Below are 18,768 nucleotides of genomic sequence, written 5' to 3'. Positions count from 1 at the left end.
CTAACAAGCATATAAAAAGATGTTCAACGTCCATAATCATTAGGAAAATGCAAATCCAAACCACAAAGAGATACCACTTCACACTCATTAGGATGACTATTATTAAAAACAAACAAATGAACAAACAAAATAACAAGTGTGTGAGAATGTGGAAAACTGGAACGCTTGTGCATTGCTAGCAGGAATGTAAAATGGTGCAGGCACTTTGAAAATAGTACGGCATTTCCTCACAAAATTAAACACAGAATTACTAAATGACCCAACCATCCTACTTCTGGGTCTATACCCAAAAGAAGTGAAAGCAGCAACTCGAACAGATATTTTTACACCCACGTTCATAGCAGCATTATTTACTGTGGCCAAAAGGTAGAAGCAGCCCAAGTGTCCATCACAGTAAATGGACAAACAAAATGTGGTCTATACATACAATACGATGTTATTCAGCCTTCAAAAGGAAGGAAATTTCTGACACCTGCGACAACATGGATGAACTCTGAAGACATTATGCCAAGAGAAACAAGCCAGCCACAAAAGGACAAATATTCATAAAGCAGAAAGTAGAATGGTGCTTGCCAGGGGCTGGGGGCAGGGGGAATGGGGAGTTAGTGTTTAATAGGTATGCAGTTTCAGTTTGGGAAGATGAAAATATTCTGGAGATAGTGATGATGGTTTCACGACAATGTATTTAATGCCACTGAACTATACAATTAAATGGTAAATTTTATGTTATGCATATTTTACCACAATTTAAAAAGTGGAAAAAAAGATGCTTCATTGTTTTTAATTAAATCACCGAACTTCTTGGGTTCTCTAGTTCTCTAGACCAAAGCAACAGATTAAAAATTAAATTTACCCAGCTGGTTCAGTGCTCCCATACAGCCTAGCTAGGAACTGAGAAATTTTAGAGCACCCAGTCTCCTCATTTTTCAGATGAGGGCCCTGGGGCCCAGAGAGGTTACATGACTTTTTTAAGGTCCTAAAACCAGATGAAGAAAGGAAAAAAAAAAAAAAGAAGAAAGCCTCAGCATATATGCTTGCATTGTTGCTCTGTGGAGTGTGGGTTCATCCACTTTGTGAGTGAGCATGCATGTGTGTGCCTACAAGGCCTCTGCGCTCTAGTCCCTGTTCATCTCTCCACTCCCTATGTGACAGCAGACAGAAATCCCCTGTAGTTCCCCACACACACACTGCTATTTCACACCTCCACGCCTTCAGTCCTGGAGGTTACCTGGATTACCTTCATCTAGAAGGCCCGTCAACCCCATTCCATCAGGCAAGCACTTGCTCAGTCTTCAAAAGCCAGGTCATCTCCCTTTCTCTGTGAAGCAGTTGCTAGTGTTCCCTCACCCTAAAGCAGAGCTAACTGTCTGCTCCCCTAGTAGTTCTGCTTCCCCTGGGCTTTGTACTTACTGCTATAGTACTTACCCCACACCACTTCACAGCGATTGGTATCTTGTAACATTTTCTACTTCCTTTCCCACCTCATCTAAGACAATGAGAGGGGATTCAAGGGAACAAGTGGGAGAGCTTAATGGAAAAGGCACTAGCATTTGATTCACATCTGAAAGCCTGAAGGCAAGAGACTGTGGCTGGAGCTGCCCCTGCCCAGCAGCAGAGGGAAAAGAGGGCACTGATTTGGGAGCAAGCTGCATGTCACTGCCGGTGAAACAAAGGTGGGTCCTACTGAAGGGAACAGATCTGGGCTGATATACAGAGATTTTTCCCAAGAGGTAGACTGGACTATTGGGGAAGAGCAAAGCCCTCCACCCCAAAAAAGCAATGGGCCAGGCAGTCAGAGAGTTACAGGCCAAGGACCTCAGCAGGAAGATTTCTGATAGACCCACAAAAAGCCCATCAGAGTGCTAACAATTGTACATCTCCCCTTGAAGGGCACTTGTTGCCTTGTTGCTGTACCTGCCACACACAATGTGTCCTTTTACCCTGATCCTCCCTCCCCCAGGGCCAACTCTAGAGAAAGTAGGGAAGAGGACAGAGAGAAATAATGATTCCCCACCACAGGCATCCAAGCCATCTGGGTGTGGGGGAGTCTTTAAAGATTGAATAAAAGTTTGAGATATTGAAATTGCACTGGTCTGAACTGGACTTAGGTGATTATTAGAGCCCATCAAGACTAATGCATTCAAAAGCAGGTCATAAGATAAGGACTTAAAAGTAGTCCTTATTAGGTAGGAGGTTACAGGAGCCCTTGGTCAGGGGCATTTCAGTGCTGAGGGGCTGTCAAGGCCAAGAAGCTTGGGGGAAGGGTGACCAGAGGTGAGGAACTGGAAACAGCCAATGGTGTTTCAACAGGCATGGCTGTGAAAGGAAGGCGAGAACTCAACCACTCTATAAAAGGAGCGGTAGGGTCAAAGGAAGATTAGGGGAGTTTGGAGTTCTTTATTTAAGATTAAACTGCTTATATACTGAGAAAAATGAGACAACTGAACAAAAGAGATAGAAAATGCAGAAAAGAGAGGGAGTCATTGATGACGTCAAGTGCTATGAGGTAGGAGAGGAGGCAATTTACAACACATGGGCAGGAATCAGCCTCCTTCTCTGCTCATCCCACAAACACTGGCAGTCCCCAAGCATCCATCCCCTTCTTCCTCATCTGCACATTCTTCCTGGATACTATCACCACCTCCTTTAGCCTTTATCATCATCTACCTTATAACAACTCTCAAATCTGCATCTCAAATTGTGAACTCTCTCCTAAACTCTAGATGGCTGGATATCTCCATTTGCATGTTACATGGAGCACTCAGCCATAACATGTATAAAACTGCATTCATTATTTTCCCCTTCCCACAAACTTACTCACTTAGCCATCAGTACCTGAAATATCGCTTAATGACACCACCATCCACCAAGTTTTTCAGTTTCCCAACTCCAAAAATACAGTTACCTAAAGCTCCTCCTGTCCTTCACCCCTGACAAGTCACCAAATCGTGTCCATTCACCTCCCAAATGCCTTTTAGTTCACTCTTTTCTTCTCCATGTGTAGGGCTACAGGAGGTGCTCATCTCTCACTTGCACTTCTTGACTACAGGCTCCATGAGGGCAGAGAGCAGGTCTGTTTGTGCATCTAGAGTTTAGCACAGTACTTGGCCCACATGAATGTGGCTTTTAATGAATACTTATTAAATGAATAAACGTCGAACGAATGACCACTGATTGCAATAGCCAGTCTGATCTCTCTGCTTCCACTCTGCACACATTCTTCCACTCTCCTCTCTACCGCTAATACTGCTAATATTAAAAATTTTAAATATTTTTATTTTAATTTAATATTTTTAATATTATTTTTATTATTATTTTATTATTTATTTTATTTATTTATTATATTATTATTATTATTTTTAATATTAAAATTAATATTTTTAATATTAATTTTAATATTAAAAATATTAAAAAATTAACCTGATTAACTTGTATTCTCTCTCTCCTTCCCTCCGTCCCTCCCTCCTTCTTTTCCTCTCTCTCTCTCTCTCCTCCTCCTCCCCCACCCTCGTTCTCTCTCTCACACACATAGACATTCACACATCTGGCCTGCCCACACACACTTAGAATACACAGGTGTGGAGCTTAGAAGTGAGCTGATTCTCCGTGCAGAGAGAATAAAATCCAAATTCAAATGAGTACATAACCCGCACCCTATAATTGGTCCCCCCAGCCTCATCTCGCACTCCTCCCCAGGCCTCCACTGGGACATGCACCATCCTCAAGCTGTACCAAAAGCCAGACTGTCTCCTACACATATCATGACCATGCTTATGCATATGTTCCTTCTCTTGGACAATGCAGTCATCTTTCAAGGTCTGGCTCCATTTTAAATCTCCCTGTGATGACTTTCTTGGGCCCTTAAGAAGCTATTGTTTCCTCAGTGTCTGCCCTGCACTCTGCTCTCAGTGCTTTGGGGTCTACGTTTATATGGATGTTTTACCTGCTAGATTGTGAGTTGGACAAGGGCAGGGGCTACATCACAATCACCTGTATATCATAAGTTACTAGCACAGAACCTGGCACACCATAGGCACTTACCAGGTTAATTAGACCAAATTAATGAATCAGACCAGCTATGTGGAACTGGCAGCCAACAAACAGTAGATTGCAATGACACCAAAAAGCTTTCTCTTGCCTAAAATTTTAACAATTTCTTTGTCCTCTGTTAAAAATTATTTAGTGTTTTTGAGAAGATTGCAGAATATATTCATCAAGGCATAACTCAAACTGCTGGTGCTGTCTGCCAGCAGAGCGCCTCCAGACCCGCTCCAATAAATTGATAGCACCAATTTGTAATTTGCAGTGCCCATTTGCATGCAAATAATTAATGTGCTAGAGTCCACAAAATTGATTTTTCTCTTAAGTTAAATATTTCACCTACAATCTTGTTAGTATACCAATTAATGAAGTTTTACTATATTTAACCAATAAACATTTATTGAGCCAGGTACTGTGCTAGGCACCAAGCATAACATGATAAATAACAAAATTCCCTGCTCTCAGGAAGCTCACTGTCTAGAAGAAACCAACATACAAGCCAAGGCTTACAATACCACACACTCTTATTTCTTTTCTTAGAAGGTCAAAGTCTGGATGATTACAAGAAAAGCTAAAAGACGGTATTCTTAGGAATACTTCCCAGATTATGATCCTGATTGCAGAAACTATAATGAGTTGGCTTTTAAAAAGAAATCACGCAAACTTTTAATACTCTGAACAATACAGCCTACTCAACACGACCCCATATTATTAAACCTATATCTGTGAGCCAAATATCATTGAAATCTATCAACAACAACTGAAACACTCATCCATTTAAAGAATGTAACTAGATTCTTTTTAATTTCAAGATGGAGGATTGTTCACAATTAATGACTTTTGGTAGTATAGCAACATTTGTTCAAATCAGTCAGCTTCTCTAAAAATCTAAACAAACTGTTAAGGGGGAAAAAAAGTAAAATTCTTTTACTTTGATGGAAAATGGAAAAAAGTCACAGGGCTCATAAACCTGTGTTTGGCCCCCGAGCTTGCCCCCAAGGGAGAATCGCCATAAATTCTCAGAGGAAACCTCCGATACAACACCACCCTGACACACCCTCACCCTGCGTACTCTTCCCACTACTCTCTACTTCTTCTCTGGAGTCACACAAAACCCTCAGTGCAACCCAGGCTCAAATTCCTCAAGGCAATTGTGGCCACAGAGTCCAGTAAGAGAGGCTCCAAGATATCCACACCAGACTGCCGTGGAGGCATTTGCCCTGGCTCCTTAAGCCTACTGCACCACGCCCCGAAATGCAGACGTTGCTTACTCGATGCCCAGGAAGCCTTTGCAAGATTCAGGAAGGGAGTACAGAAAAGTGTGAGCTAGCAAAATCTAAAATCACAAGGGAGGCCGAGTGGATGTCGAATTTGTAATTGGTAGCTCAATTATTAATTAGTCATAGAATTTTACACAGCAGGCCAACCCACAGTCACAACTGTAAGTAAATTCAGACCAGGTTAAAAAAAAATTTTTTTTCATTTAATTTTCCAGGTCACCACAGGGGTGAGAACTGGCCCAACTATAAATAATGGGGGCTTGCTTGTATGAATATTTTAATTTGAAACATCCTTACTATGTGAACGGAATCTCCTTTTACATTTGTATTCAGACCAGGCTGGAAACAGCATCTGAGCACATAATCATATCACAGTGTGTTTCTCTCACTCAAAAGCTGAACCTTCTGCCTTAACACTTTCACAGGCTCCTCCAGGCCTGCTTCGAACAGACAAAACACTCCTCCTAAAACTCAAAGAAACATCGCAACACCTTTGTAATAGGCCTATTTCCCAAGGGGGGGATAAAAGGATAAGGCAAATTAAGGGAAATGCGAAATATAAACTTGAAACCTACTGTCAATAAAACCAAAAACAAACTCGAAGCGGAGGTGAAGAAAGCCGGGGGAGGAAAAGCAATGTTAAATGGTCATCTTTCTTCTCATTTTATTTGAGGAAGTTAAGTTTGCACAGCTCCTTACAAGCTGTCTTTGGCTAAAATCACCATTAATGAGCTTTGACATCTGAAATTTAACTGAGCACGGGCTAACAGCTTCCAGCACTGCACCACCCATGAAGGCAACTGGAAATATTTTGCTAGGGCCTAACGGTGTGTTTATTGAAAAGACACAGCTTTCAAGAGAAAGTGTTTATAGCACCCACTTTACCTGCTATCCCTGCCCTGTGATGTCTGTTTGCTTTCAGGGTTTGGGGGGTCCTCTTTAACTCCTTCTAGTCACCGCTCTAATTGTTTTAAGTCTAGCAGGAAAACGTTAATGAAGTTCTTTGCTCCACAGCAACCTGCGTTATGAGGACAGATTTGAAAACTTTGAGTTATGACGAAGGAGCGGGTCACAAAGTAAAAGAAATAAGCCCATTCAGCTCATTAGAGAGGCAAGATGAAAATATTTCTTTTTTTTTGGCCATGCCATCAAAATTATCCTTTTCCAAAACAGTGAATAGATCACAAGGCTAGGAAGATGGTATGCTTCCTTCTTAGCTAAAATCCTATTTCATTGAATAAAAGTGAATCTCTCATTAACCAAAGTAGTGTCTCCAAGAGAAAGGCCTAGAAGGATGTCATTCACTTTACTTCTCATCAAAGAAGGCTTTAGGTACACTGACTTGTTTAAGACAGAAGTACAAGGAAGAAGAGGGGATGAGCTTCAAATAAAAGGACACTCACACATACCCTGCTCTTGCACAAAGTTTGCATGTCATCAGCTTCCACCTCTACGATGTATTGAAACAGACTAGGAGCGTCATTCTGAATCTCCCGCCGCAGCCCTAAGAACAATGTCCTGTGCTCAGTGATCCTGTACTGATTCTTCATCTTGAACACGTCTGGATGCCAATATCAGTATGAAATTCAGAACCAGCACTCTTTCCCTCAAACCAGTGTTACGCTGGGGAATGTAGGGGTATCCTTTGCCTGAGGCATTCCCGGACTGAGTAAAAGTAAAAGCAGAAATTATAACCTAATCTGGAATGCCTCCGAGGAATGCAGACGAAATCTCAGTGACAAAGAAAAGGAAGCTCAGAATCTGAACTAGAAACCACATATAATTTCAACGTTCTCATTTACCGAACCAAGGTTAGTCCTCTCCTACAACACACAGGAGGAAATGCTCGAGGATGACACCAAATCATGAAGATAATTCAGAGGTTACATCCAGAAGAGTGAGGAGAAAGAAGTGGGCTCTTTGTCCAAAGATATTTTTGTCATTCCTGGGTATTTTTTCCATAGATAAGCCAGATATTATTGGATTATTATTTCATTTAAAATACCGAATTGAGGTGCCGGCCCCGTGGCTTAGCGGTTAAGTGCATGCGCATGCTGGCGGCCCGGGTTCGGATCCCAGGCGTGCACCGACACACCACTTCTCTGGCCATGCTGAGGCCGCATCCCACATGCAGCAACCAGAAGGATGTGCAGCTATGACATACAACTATCTACTGGGGCTTTGAGGGAAAAATAAATAAATAAATAAAATTATTAAAAAATAAATAAATAAAAATAAAATAAAATACCGAATTGAATCTCTACATGTTCTCTTATTCTCATGTTACATGACTTCTAAATTATTTCTAAAAGTTATACAATGAAGACTATTTTAAAAAAAATAATAATCATTCATGAATCAGAGTGTACTTTTGATAGTTATTACTTAACACATGGCATAGATCACATTAACAATTTATTTTTCATCTTAGCATATTTCCAGTTATAAAAGTGAGAGAGTGAAGTCAAAACTTAATGATAAACTGGCATAATTCTATTTGGGGAATCTGTGTAGCTATAATTGTCTTGAGTCTTAAGTTTAAAAAAATAAAACAAATGTAAGTAATACATAGCATTTGGCTCTAGTATTCTAGGAACACTGTATTAGATCTTGATGGTGGAGAGGAGCATAGCTGATCTCTCACAATCCCAGCCATGAAGATGACTAACAAGAAATGGGGGAGGGGAGTGTGTCACATATCCATGCACTAAACCTCATGCACTTCTTCAAGAAGGGTCTTTCAAGGCTGCACTCAGAATCTTGTTACTCTGACTTTGCATATATATCTATTAAAATTTCGTTATCTTGTCAGCTAGTGAAGAAGAGAACAGAAGGATCAGATGGATGAGAAGGAAGTGGAGACTGCTGATAGGAACCAGGAGTGAGCCTTGCAGTCAGACAGCAAAGGAAAGGACAGAACACATCAATACAGTCATGGGCGACTTAGCGAGGAGCACACACCTTCCTGCAATTTCAAAACTACCTAGGGTAGAGGTACTATTTATAAAAAGTAAAATAACAGAAGTTTATGCTGATGATCAAGAAGCATCAGGAAATATTTGATCCTATTGTCTATATTCAGTCAAAAAGGCAGAAAAGCCTTTGCTTTGTTTTAGAAGATAATATCTAAAATAAACATGGCTTGATATTTTAGGGGATATTTTTTGATTGCCCAGAAAATTATTTCTATGTTATTCCTCATTCCCTAAGGGAAATAGAAGAGTGGGGATTTTGGTCCAGAACGAAATTTGGAAATGTCATTTCTTCCACAAATAGTGGAGTACCTACTAAATGCCAGGTGTGGTGGTGGGTACTCGGACTACCCCCCAGGGGCACATACCCTAGCAGGAAACAAGGGTAACAGCAGGTACTAGGTCTAGCAGTGGGTACAGGGGATATATGGGGGCACCACAAGAGAGCACAGCCAGTGGGACTCAGGAAGCCCCCCACGGTTGGGGGCAAGGCATGATTATGGCACAGTGTCAGATTCCAGCTGCTTTTGCATTCACTCAGATCCCCCCACTTTGGTAGCACATTAGATTGATCTGAATTTGGAAAATCTCAAAATAAAAACCAAAACAATTAAAATGCTCAGGGCCGAAGGCGTGAGGCTGGGAGGACTGATAACAATAATAGTAATAATGGTAAACACTGACTGAGTATTTATTAGACCCAGGCACTGCACCAAGACCTTCACTTCCGTAGCCTGATTTAAACCTCACAACAACCTTGTGAGGGATCTATCTTGCTTGATCTACTTACAGAGGAGAAAACTGAGACTTGCAGAGGGAAAGCATCATACCCAAGGAGAAAATGCCGCAAAGTGGTGGAGCCAGGACCTGGGAGCTCTGTTTTCAGACTTTAGGAGACTGTGCCCTAAAGAACAATCTAGACGAATACAAAAACTTGTCTCAATAGTGGTGTGGTTTTCAGAAATCTGAAATTATGAGAAAAAATATAGCCCTGGAAACAGAAGGATACTCAAATTAGACTGAATCGCCAATCAAAAGTTGTACCCAGTCAGTTCTCTTCCCTCATGGGGGAGAAATTCTTTTTCTTCAGAGTTTTTTTCTGAAAATGTGGACTTTCAATATCTCTGATTCTGTGGCAGACCCTCTAGTCTTCAAATCATAGGGATTGATTTCTTCTACCAGTTGAAGAAAATGGATTTTAGAGGCAGCAAAACATTCAAATCCCAACTTTCCCACATACTCGCTGTGTGACCTTGGCAGCCACCTAATTTCCTGGAAGTTCAGTCCCTCAGCCATAAAATGGAGATTTTTCAAGGGCCATTATAATGAGGCAATTAATATATGTGATGATCAACTCAGTCCCTGACAAACAACAGGTGCTTAGTAAGTGTCCCTGTTCATTCCTTGCCTTTCTCATACTTTTCCTTAAAAAAAGGGAAAAGATAAATTTCTTAAGATTCAGTTGTTGAATCACCATATGGCAAAAAAATAAAAATAATTAAAGCAAAATCAACTTTTTTGGGTGATGAAAATGTCCTATCTTGATTTTGAGGGTAGACTTCACAGTATATACATATGTCAATGAACTACACACTTAAGACAAGTGCATTTTGTTATATGTCATTTATAACTCAATGAAAGAGACAAATTCCTGACAAAATCAGCTTTAATTTTAAACTTAGTCTCTCAAACATATTAATACTATGAGCAAACCAAATTACTCAGCATATATTTCATGTTGTCAAACTAGAAATGGTTAAAAGCAAAAAAATACACACTACATATTTTTCATCTGGCCCTAAAATTTCATTCCTCCACCTTGCTCCCATCCCACTTTAATCAATCCTATGTAAATTTCCAAGAACCACTACATCATTACTCTACTCTGCAAGGACCACATGATAGCTTTCTATGCAGGCGTTTGGCTACATTACAGCCAACCACCACCACCGTACGTCATTGGAATCCACATTGATATAAGAACTCTAAGAGTTGAATGGTGCTTTAGTACTTTCAGAGTGTTTTCACATCTGTAGACTCATTTAAATCTCAAAAACTTTGCTGGAAGATATTGTGAAGCACTACTGTCATCATATACCTGAGGGAAATTACGGCTCTGAGAAATTAAGCCAGGAACCCAGGGCCTGTTAGTATGATCGTGTTGGCAGAGACTGAAAATCAAGTCTTGCAGCATCAAGGCTCATGCACTCTCCATCACTCTGATGCATTTGACAGAGAAAGGGATGGCAAAGCAAGTCCTTCAACTTGTGCCAACTGAAGATGACCCTACACAATGACGTAAGGCCAGGGAGTCACATTGTTAAACGCCTCTGGCCTTAGAAAAGGACAGAATCTGCCTAAAATACATTTCTCTACTCTTTCCAGAGTTGTTTTTGGGGACCAATGTTTTTCTATCTGACATAATAATTCTCAAAGGAGAGCATTAATGCCATGGATCCACTCCAACCTTCAGATCTATTGCCCCAGAACCAACATTTTATCTTCTACAAACACTTTATAAGGAAAAAAAACTAGATTTTTTTTCCAGGTCAAATAAAAAGAAAAAGTTCATACTAATTAAAGCCATACTCTTTTAGACGATAAAACGATCTCAGTTCTCTCTTCTTTTCTTTTTCCCCTGCAAAATTTGTTTCAAGGCTAAAAGGAGCCAATTGAAGTCTCTATCATAAAATAGAATTCTGTTGGTGTAGCAATACTGAGTAAAAGCAGTTTTATTTCTGCCTATCCAAAAGTGTGTATACAGGCTTGTGAAAAAAACTACGCATGTAGGCATGCCTGAGTGTTTGTGTGCACACGTGGTCTATAGCTCAAAGTCTATCTTAATTTAAAAGAAAAGAGGAAAGGGAAAGGAGAGAGAGATGGAAGGGAGGAAGGAGAGAGGGAGGAAGAAAGAAAATAAGGAGAGAGAAAGAGAGGGAAGAGGAGAGGGAGGGAAGGAAGGAAGGAAAAAGAGAGAGAGGAAGGAAAGAGGAAGGAAGGAAGGAAGAAAGGAAGGGAGGAAGGGAGGGAGGGAAGGAGGGAGGAAGGGAGGCAGGGAGGGAAGAAAAATAAAAAAGAAAGAAAGGAAGAGACAGAGGAGAGAGGAAAGAGAGAAGAGAGGAAAGAGAGGAGGGAAACAGCAATTTTGCTTATCCCATCCATGCACCTAGCAGCCGCTTTTATTGTTATTTATTTATTTCCTCCCCTTTTGAGCTAGATCCTTTTTTCTCATTTAGTCCGACAGAGATTGTCCTCCTGGAGTGACCTTTTATTCTTTCCTTTTCCTTCACCCCTCCGGGCTATTGCCCTCGTGCCAGTAACTAGATAACACACTCTATCAAAGATTTTTTTTAAAAAAATCATTGGGAAGGCACTAGGGCTGATAGTGGCATCAATCGTAGCCTGACACGGGCTGGGGTCAACCATTTATCTCTCCACATAGCCTGTGGTTACTGCGGCGGCCATCTTGACTTGCCACATCTTAACAACCTCGTGCAGATGTTGCCTCTCCCAGCACTGATAATATCTGCTCCCCGAGTTCTTTTCTTTCCTTGTTTGGCATATTTCTTTGTTTTATTCCAGTGGACATCTTTTCACAAAATCAAGGAGGAATGAGTGAAGCTCCTCCCTTTTTTCAGAGTCCTTCCATATTCTAGGGCCAGGGAAACAGTTATGGGTGCAAAAAGAACCTTGCTTTTAGGGCCAAAATTTTCCAAATAAAATTCAAACACTTTTGTTCCTTAGTAAATACAGCCACGTCCTTGAAGTTAGACTGAACTCATGTAGCATTGCTCTAATTTCACTAGATGTGAGATTTTATTGAAAGATGTCTTTTGATTAACTCAAATTTATTTTTCATACTTCATCCTTTTCCCATCTGTTCTTCTCCCCACCCCGACATACCATTTTGCTACCATTTTTAGTAACTTATTCAGCAGGCAGCATCCTGGTTAAGAGAAAGTTTAACTTTAGGCAGACTGCATTTCAAAATCTCAGCTCCAGCATTATTAGCCACGGGGCCGTGGGCAAGTCTCTCAACCTTCAGAAGCATCCATTTCCTTATGTGTAAAATGGAGCTAATAGTATCTATTCCACAGTGCTGTGAAAATAAGGTATACAAAATAGTTACATGCCATGTGCATGTCACATATAAAAGGTCAATATACTCAAGCTACTATTTATTGCCTTAAAATTAATGAATAATCAGTTAGTTGTTCAATCAACGGAATTTGATGGGACACTAAGCATGCCCCAACCCATAGACAAAAATAATCTTCACTGCCTATTTTTCTACCATTATAACTTATACATTATTTGAGTCTCCACAAATTCTGTTATAAATGCAAATATATCTGGAGAGTTTTAGACCTTACAAACTTAAACCTTAAATAGGAGTTGAAGTTGAACAGGAATGGAAGACAGAAACAAAAGAAAGAAAAAATAAAAGGGCCTCAAAGGAAAGCTTTGTGTGTGTGTGTATAAAATTTTTAATTTAATTTTTAATTTAACCCAGATGCCTCATGTTTCTATAAATTCAAATAAATATGAAATATAGTCATCCTTCTCAAAGTATTTTATACTCTGTATAAAATACTAACCTGTGAGAGATTCCCGGGTTAAAACTTGCTTTCATCCTTAAAATTCCCATTAGCAGATTCCCCTTTCAAAAGTAACCCATATAAAATAGTTTTCAATTAAAAGTCAAAAAAACAAAAGTAAATAAGTTGATAGCCATTGAAGATGGTTGATGGGCATGTGGGGTTCATTACGCTATTCTCTCTACTTTGATATATTTGAAATTGTCTATAAAAAGTTAAAGAAAAAATAGGCTCCAATAAATATATTACCTTAAATAGGCCAGTTGCACTGTTTCTCCAATTGTATCGTAGAAGTATGTGATATCCTAGTAAAGATAGAGTCAATTTTCCATAATGCCGAAAGGGAAGATTTCTTAAGATGAAACAAAGAAGTCTCAAAAATTGTCTTCATGGTAGATTTTATGGATAGATACATAGTCACAGACGTAAATATATCACCCCATGCAGTGCCAATATTGAACTTATGGCCCTTCCAAATTTATTCATCCAACATACAGAGAATGTCTTTTAATTACTGCACCAAATTACCATACTTCTACACCCAGTGCCTGTAGACATTGAAATCAGGAGTTGCCATCTCTACACTCTCCAGTTTGAAGGTTATAGGGTGAAGGTGCCAAGGAAGCTTTGAATGGCTCATGACATCACTGGTCAACATTTTCTTGGCCAAGAGCAAACCAACTGGATGCTGAAATTATAAAAGATCTTTGTCTCTTTCTATTACTTCTTTTTAAACTTTTTACTGAAAACATGTATCTTTTTTTTTTTGGTGAAGAAGATTGGTCCTGAGCTAACATCTGTACCAGTCTTCCTCTATTTTGTATGTGGGTTGCTGCCACAGCATGCCTTGATGAGTGGTGTAAGTCTGCACGCAGGATCTGAACCCACGAACCCCGAGCCGCTGAAGTGGAGCATGCCGAACTTAACCACTAGGCCACCGAGCCAGCCTCAAACATGTATCATTTTTGTAATGACATGAAAAGATGTTTTGTCTTGTTTTGTATATTAAAGCACATAAGTGATATTGTGAAGAGGACAAAATGGTAGAAAGAGAGAAGTTGGAATTATGGGGCAATATAATATTGGCAAGTGCCTAAAAATTATGAATCTTCTGTATCTCTCACACCAGCACCCTCATCTGTACCTTACAAGATACATTGCCTTATTACTCAGAAAAGTGAAAAAGGAAAATTAAACTAAACATCCTGGAACTTCAAATCTGGTATCCTATTACTTCACTAAGATAACACAGCAAAGGAAATTATGAGTCTGTGCAAAATAAGTAACTTTAAGTAATTTCTACCAAATATTACTCCCATTATCAAGACTTAATGAAAGAGTTCAGGAAGATACCATGAAAATCACCTGTGTGAAGCATATCTCCACCTCCATAACCTACAGGAAAACCCAGGTAGCAAATGGCAAAACTATTGTGGTTTTTGAGGCCAAATGCCTTCTTTTGAAGTGGGGAGGCCTTTCTGAGTAAAACCACCCTTCCTATAACTTGTTTCTTGGATAAGAGTATGAGTCTTTTGTGTTTCCCATTGTCTGCAATCTCAACAACAGTTTCTAAAAGTTTCACATTAAAAGTCTGAGAACTGATTTCAATCCAGTGACCATCAGTTTTAATTATGTCCATTCATGTATTCATTCAACAAAACTTTACTCTTGTAGTAGTTATGGAGAAGATACATATATCAGGCCCTATGTTGCACATCATTACCCTACCAGCATAAACGTGTGCACGTGCACACACACACACACACACACACAGACACTTCCACTCAAATCACTGTCAGAACAGGATAGAGGAAGCAGAAAATCTTACAGGAAGCATCTAGAACACAGTGGTAGGACAATGCCCACGAGAAGGCAGGAGCTGTGGTGGGTGAGGTGGGCAGAACTAGACCCTTGCTCACAGCTGAGGTTGAAGCTCAGGAGGTAACTTTTAATATATTTGCACTGTCTCCGCCACCCAGAAATCTACTTCCACAAATTTATATTGTAATTTCATATATTTGTCTTGGGAAATATTTACAAAAGAGAACAGATTTTCTTTCTTTTTTGAAACTTTTTTCAAGGGAAAATCAACAATGTTAGCACAGGCTCTGGACTTCTATCTCTGAGTCTTTGTTCTGCCACTTACCAGCTGTGGGTCCTGAAACAAGCTACTGAACCTTCCTGAGCAGTTATTAATCTGCAAATTGGAGATGATAATAGTAATCACTTCAAAGCTTAATTCTGAGGATTAAATGGGTAGCTCAGTAAAGAGCTTCACTCAGTTCTTGACAAGAAGAAAGCATTCAGTTAACATTACCTCTGTCCATTGTCACAGCAGTAGTGTTTCTTTATGATAAAATACAGAATACACTTCTCTAGATGGCATCAGACCTCGTACTGAAATGCCTTATTTTGTTTTTCCTTCCATTTTCCTCAGTCTTCCCAAAACAGTGATTGTATACTAAGTTGTTTCATTTTAATGTTTGGAAACTATTGATTTATCCAAGTGAAGTGATGAATTCTGTGAGCAGAAGGGATTTAGCAAAGGAATGAAGAATCGCCTTCTGATGCAGTGGCCCCTGCGTAAGAGGGGGTACACTGTGAAGATGAACTGAAATGCTGGAATGGCTCCCCAAGAGCTCTCACACAATCTCCTTTTCAAGAAGCTCCCAGTACAGGAAAGTTTTAGAACAGTTAGCAAGGTGAGGAATTGGGAACTGTTCCCCCTGCGTTTTCAAGTCTCCCCTCAGGCATGGGCCCTGAAGACTTCAATCAACGTGAGGCTGGAGGACTCGAACAGTAGCCCAAATTGTGTGCCATGTGGCAGAGTGAGGCTTTCTTCCGGGAGCAGTGAATTGTTAGCATAGAAGAAACATTAATAAATTCCTGTCTCTGTTGTGCAGAAACCTCACACAAAGAGAGAAGCAAGCTTGTGCTCTCACAGCACAGTCCCAGCTCTGGGTTGAGAAAGTACAACTTCCAGTGCTGCTGGTTCAGGGTCCCAGTTCAAACCTTGAGTCCCTGCCCCCATTAAAATTTAAAACCAGATTCGACCCATCACGGAGTGGCACCAGAGGACTGCAATTTCATCCAGCATGATTTTTATTAGCCTTGCAATTTCTTAATGGGCTCCCCTGAGGGCTGGCTGGTAGAATCCTGCACTACCAGTCCGGATTTGCTACAGGCAGCTTAATAAACATGGCATCTGCCCCGTGACAATTGTCATAACATCCGACCAGGGTGCAGAAGGCAGAGCGAAAGGTTAAAAAACCACCGCTCAGGTGGCAGGGAGGTGAGTGGGGAGAATAGTGGAAATTGTAATCTGAAGGAAAAGACTGCTCGCTGGGTCCACGGTTCTTCCAGCCTGGCCAGAGTTCCCAGGAGCTGAGCAGGCAGCTCGCCGCCTCCTGCAATCAGCATGTTTTACACATCTCATCAGTGTCACCGTTCCTGACATCTCATTATGCACCAGAGGTGGAAGTGGACAGGTATGGAACACCCGAACTTTTCCCTTTCTTATTATTTCTGCAGCGCACCATGAAGCTGGGAGTTAATTAAGTCCTGTGGGACAGACAATCAGTGTCTTTTTTGCTAGGTTAAATTACATTATATACAGATGCAAAACAGAGAAGAAAAAAATAATCCCTCAGCTCTTTCCTGGTTAATAGAGAACGCTAGAAATATGATGATTCCAAACTGGAAAGCTGAAGTTGAAGGCTCCTTAGCATACGGGCTTGCTAATGAAGTCATATGACAAAGCCACCAGGGACCTCCCTCCTTGGAGGATCTCAAAGCACTTTTAAAAATACTCTTAAAGAACTTCTTGCCTCAACTCTGAGAGGAAGTTGATTGGGGGCTGACAGTCTTATAGTATAGGTAGGAAAATTCACTCCACCAGACTGGAGGAGCAGACTTCCTTAGGATTTGTAAAATCCTAGACTGGGAAGAAATCTTCAACAGTAACACAGAATCAGGGAATGTGAGAAGGGGACTTTTCCCTTAAAACGATCCTATCCAGCATTTCCCGAAGTGTTCCACAGGGAGCCAATAGGTGTTGCAGGGAAGAAAAAAATAAATAATCTTATGACCAAAGAAGTTTGGGAAAGGCTGAGTTCAAGAGAGTAAAGCTGCCTTCCCTCCTGCAGGGCTGTCCAAGCTTTTGATGTGTTACTGGACATGGTGACTCCCAGGGCGGAATCGAGTCTGAGGCATTTCCCAGACTTGTTTGACTACAGACCCTTTTGTTCTAACGGGACATTCTTCATTACTAATCGTCTACGGAACTCACCTTGGAAAACGCTGATTTAGTCCAATTCCTCATTACAGATGAGGAAACCGAGGTTTTCCAAGGACTTGCCCATAACCACACAGGTAGGTAATACCCAAGCCTGGCACGTTGGACCCAGAGCAACCACTCTTAGACCACTACACCACACTGCCTCTCTCTGAAACTTACCAAGAATCCAAAACACCAAAGAGAGTCACTTATGCTTCCTGCCATTTAGTAAGTCATTCATCATTTCTCCTTCTGAATACCCATCCTCAAGCCTCTCTCAGCTGCAGCTTTAAGGCTCAGCTCCTCATGCTCATTAAGCCTCTTTCCCCATGCTCTTGCCTCAGCGTTGACCTTCATCTATTTGGATCTGAGGTCCAAGAGAACAGCAGCCACATGTGTTAGGACTAGCCTGGCATTGGCCACACTTCAGCCAGACAAGCATTCCACTCTGATATGAGCTCAAAGGGATATTTCATGAGACAAAATGGCAGCTATGAAATTTATAAAGCCTCTAACAGCTCTACATTTCCTCCTGGATTAAATCCACATCCTTAGTTTGACGCTCAAGACCACTCATGTTTCCCAACCTTTGTCTGCAGTTATTCCCTTCCCCATTACTTCCTTTCAAACCTTACACTCCAGACAAATATAATTACTTATACAGAAACCACATTTTCCCAGCTCTGAGGCTCTGTAATACCTGTCTCTTCACTACTATACCTTTGCTTCTTATCTCCCTTTATCCTATAATCCCCATAAATTTAGTCCTAGGTAAAATGCCACACCCTCCAGGGGAGTTCCAGGTGATAATTATTCCATCCAGACAACTTCTTGGCCTTCACTGATTTTCCACAGTAAAATACAAATACCTTTATCATCACATTTATTACATTTGGTTATAGTACAGTTGTTGGGTTTTTATATCTCCCCTATGGAACTGTACATTCCACAAGGTAGGGGTTGTATCTTATTCATCTGTAGAGTTAACACCACTCTTTCAAAGTTGAGCACATAATTTTATCCAAGCCCTTCATAGTTTCATAGTCTTCCGTCATGTCTCAAAGTAATCATCTGAAAATCCCATACGGGAACTAATACAATGACTGGGGGCCTGGGAGTGATCTGTCAATAATATTTGATAAGGATTAAAGGACAATGATTTCATTTTCCTGGTGCAGGAGTATGAGGCGCTCTCTGCTGGTCACCTTGCCGCATCCATTCAACGTCTTAGTAAAGTCATCAGGTAGTGTCCTTCAAACTCATATTAATCGGTTCCAGGCAGAAACAGAACAAAACAGATTTGCTTTTGTTTGGCTGTGCATACTTTTCCCCTCTGGGAAGGGAAAGAAGTTAAATGGCAATGCTCTCTGGTGACTGGCCCTGGAGCTGTGAGCCCCAACAGCCGAGGTCCTTGCTTTTGACATTAATTCATGGAAGGGGCTTGCTCAGTTGAGTCTGTCTACTCTACTCCATATAAATAGGTAGTCTAGGCTGCTAGAGGGTTTAATTAATTAAAATGTAAATATGTAAAGTGTTTGGGAAGACCCAGTATGAGAAACAAACACAATAACAGACTGTTTCTTTCCCTAGATTGCTCTTTT

General features: G+C 40.6%; 1 protein-coding gene across 1 annotated transcript in view; it reads right to left on the bottom strand.

Moving 5' to 3' along the window:
• PKHD1 (PKHD1 ciliary IPT domain containing fibrocystin/polyductin) overlaps positions 1-18,768 on the bottom strand; it is a 415,790-nt gene that overhangs the window by 310,035 nt on the left and 86,987 nt on the right. The gene's annotated exons all lie outside the window — the stretch shown is intronic.

The sequence above is a fragment of the Diceros bicornis genome, chromosome 14 (genome assembly GCF_020826845.1).
Source record: "Diceros bicornis minor isolate mBicDic1 chromosome 14, mDicBic1.mat.cur, whole genome shotgun sequence".
Classification (NCBI taxonomy): Eukaryota; Metazoa; Chordata; class Mammalia; order Perissodactyla; family Rhinocerotidae; genus Diceros; species Diceros bicornis.
This window is presented reverse-complemented; position numbering and strand designations above follow the sequence as displayed.